Here is a 3,889-nt window from a genome sequence, read left to right as displayed (position 1 = left end):
GAAATTCATACAATGAATGGTGGAGACGCGCTTTTACTACACGCATACTGAAACACACGTGACGCTCCCGGTAATTTTTGGCATTTGCATCTCACATGAACAGATAAACTCAATCTCCAAAACTGCTGTGAGTGTCACTTATACCGTTTCATTTGAGAAAACTCGCATCATGTCATACTGTATACCAGTGGTTCTCAACCTTTTTTGGTCCAGCGCCCCCCTACCCATTATTCAGGTCCCTCACCGCCCCCCATCAAATAAATCATAGTCTAATTGTCCTCAATGAAAATTAAAATTGATGGTTATTAGTATTTTGTGTTTATAATAGGACTGTTATTATATTTATAGCAATTCACATGTATGGGGTCATTACAATTTTTACGAAATTAATTTAAGGACGCATTGAATTGATCATTTTTTTACAGTAAATTATATATATAAAAAAAACATTAATAACATTCATTTGCAGTTTTTAAGCAAATTGGTGATTTTCATTGCTAGAGCTTCAGTGTTTTTGTGATGCTGATATACTTTATTGCCCCAAATTTAAAAAGACTAAATAAAAATTCCTGTTTAGAACATATCCAAAAGGACATAAGGGATTTTAGTTTGTTCTTCCATTTCTGGAACTCTTGAACACCCTTTTTACTGCTGTGGTATGTTTGGATATTTTCAATTAACTTTCAGCAACAAAAAAAAAAAAAATCCTTGGAAAATACCTTGCTTTTTGAGAATATATTGAATTCCCTTTTTTCTGAGATAGTAGACATGGTTAATTTTGTGGGTAATACCACTACACATGCAAATGGAAGAAATGTAAACTCTACTTTACTATATTTCACAATTTTTAGAATATTTAAAAGTTTGCTTACAAATACCTTAAAGAAAACTAAGTACAACACTAAAAGTTGGGACGTTTTGTAAAATGATAAAATCTATGATTTGTTAATTCTATTTGACTTTTATTCAATTGACAACATTACAAAGAAAAGAAAAGTCACAAAAGTGCAACACACTCCAAAACAATTGGGGCAGAAGAAAAATAAAAGTGAAAAGGTTATAGAATAAGCTAATCTGTTTTGAAACAGTTGACAGGAGCCAGGTGAATTGGTAATAGGTGAGGGGATCATCTTTGGGTATAAAAGGAGCTTCTCAGTCTTTGCAAGCAAAGCTAGATCGTGGCTCAAAATTTGTTTATATTAACAAAAATATGTTGGCCAGTGTAAACATTGGAATTTGTTTCTTTGTACTTCAGTCAATTAAATAAATGTTAAAGAGATCAAATTACATATTCTTGATTTTATGGCATTCAGCATGATTTCTGAAAGATCATGTGACACTGAAAGCTAGAGTAATGAAGAGGAAAACACATTTAAAATATATTCAATTAAAAAAGCTTTTTTAATGGTATATATTTTTTTTTAAAAACAAACAAATGCAACCTATGTTTATTCATCCATTAAAAAATCTTATTTGCCTTTTTTAATAGTAATGTATATTTTATTTATAATATATAGGCTATTTTAAAAGCATGTAACCTATCTAAACCCAAACAGCCCACATTATCCCGTACATACTTTTATTTCAAATATATGTAATTGAATGCCACATGACATTCATGACATATTTGATTTGACTGGGCTTGAAATATCATTATCATTAGTTTCCCAAGGAGAAAAAAGCATAAAAAATTAGGCTGGGCTATTATTTGTGAGCTTTGAATACATTCTTTAAAAATTTGGCATTTAAATCATTTGGCAAACAAAAAGCTTTCATATTATTATTTTTTTCTAAACAAGAAAAAGCATCTCATGCTTGACCGTGACTATTGTAAACTAGCAGCCAGCTAACACTTAAGGTCATTGCACACATTGAGTCCGAATTTTTCGCGCGTTAAAAAATAAATACCTCACGTTATGTTAATCACACTTGCACACTGCCTCCAAATTTTTCGTCCGTCATAAAAAATTGCGGATCTGGTTTGATTTTTTGCGTTTTTCGCATCTGTAGCAAGCATTTTGAGAGGTGTTTTGACAGTTCAGAGCCACCGTACAAGCGAACGCCAAAATCCAGAATTGCGTCTGTCAAGTTCATTCACTTTGTCCCGCAGCACAAGCACTGTAAAGGTCCTTGTACGCTGAGTTCTCAAAAATTAGTGGTCTTCTTTATAATATGTGGCTCCAGTAATGCTAGCAAAGCATCAACGATTACTGACATCCTGAAATAAACTCTGAATCACCCGGGATAATCCGGCAGTTTATTAATAAGGAGGTGCGCCTTAAAAGTATTCCCTCACTCCTCTGTATCTGTTTCTGTTTTTAAGAAGAGAGTGGACAACTTCGTTCTATTTCGTCGGACTCAGTGTGCAAGGTTTCTGTGCTTGACGAATTTTTAGGATTACGAATACGAAATAACGTATACGAAAATTTCGGACACAGTGTGCAATGACCGTAACACTGCTACACTGGCCGCGAACGGCGTAACAAGTTGCGTTAAAGCACGTAGATCCCGTTATAATGAGTCATTCAGTAACTGAGCGCGAGCGCTACAGTAAACGCATTCCGTGCGCTTATGTTGCAGACAAGTTGACAAATAGATACAGAAAAGTGCGCTTTGATGCATCCAGTGTAGAAATGGTATTAGGATGTGGCAGACCATTTTCTTCTGCAAGTTTTAGCTCAAACTTATTCGGTTTAAACTCGTCTTAACCAAACGCCCCCCAAAACCACCTCAGCGCCCCCCTTTCAAAATTATTGCTTTCAGCGCCCCCCGAGGCTCTCCCAACGCCCCCTGGGGGGCGGTACCGCCCCCGTTGAGAAACACTGCTGTATACACAGAAACTTCACGGCAACCTGTCAAAATAAAAGTACGGCGTAACATGTTTAGTCATTATTTGGGTAGCACACATATTCTGAATGCCTTCAGCAGAATTCAAATTAGCTATTTTAATCTAGATTAATTCCAAGATTTAATCTAGATTAATCTAGATTAAAAAAATCAATCTATGCCCACCCCTAATATATATATATATATATATATATATATATATATATATATATATATATATATATAATGATAATAATACTAAATGTGGGTGATCAAAAGTGAATAAATCTGACAAAACCTCCCAAACTGTCCTCTAATTTGTGCAAAAAAAAAAAAAACCAGACACACACACACACACACACACACACACACACACACACACACACACACACACACACACACACATATATATATATATATATATATATATATATATTATATATATATACATTAGCTTTAAGTATATAAAAAATTATACATAATTAATTAATTAAATTAATTAAATTATATATATAAAAATATAACAAAAAACATTAATAAATTTTAAAAAATTATTTAATTTAAAATAAAATTATCATATTTTGGGGACCTATTTGTATACATAAGTTATACCTGACAAAAATAAAAATGAAATATAAATAAAATAAAAAATTGGGGGACATCCTCAGTAGTATAAATGGGGCGCATTTGCTTGAATACCTTTTAGGTACCTTCTTAACCATATTTTATTTATTTATTATAAAAGTGTGTGCCTACTTTACCAAATTTTGGGGACCTATTTGTATCCAGAAGTGAATTAATTAGACAAAACAATTATAAAATAAGATAACTGGGGGACATCCTCAGTGGTGCGTTCGGAGAACCGGAATAGCGAGCTCATAGTTAGCGCGATGATTTGATCTTGGATGTAGTAAACGAGGTACGAAGAACGGACCCCAGGTTTTGAGTTTGTGTTGTGTTTGTGTCTGTCGCTCTCTGCTGGTCTGTGTGTGTATGTGCGCGTGCGCGTGTCTGTACCGCCCCCTGCTGGCGCGCCTCTGAGTGTGCGCGTGAGTGTGTCGGG

This window comes from Garra rufa, chromosome 15, assembly GCF_049309525.1.
Source record: "Garra rufa chromosome 15, GarRuf1.0, whole genome shotgun sequence".
Taxonomy (NCBI): Eukaryota; Metazoa; Chordata; class Actinopteri; order Cypriniformes; family Cyprinidae; genus Garra; species Garra rufa.
This window is presented reverse-complemented; position numbering follows the sequence as displayed.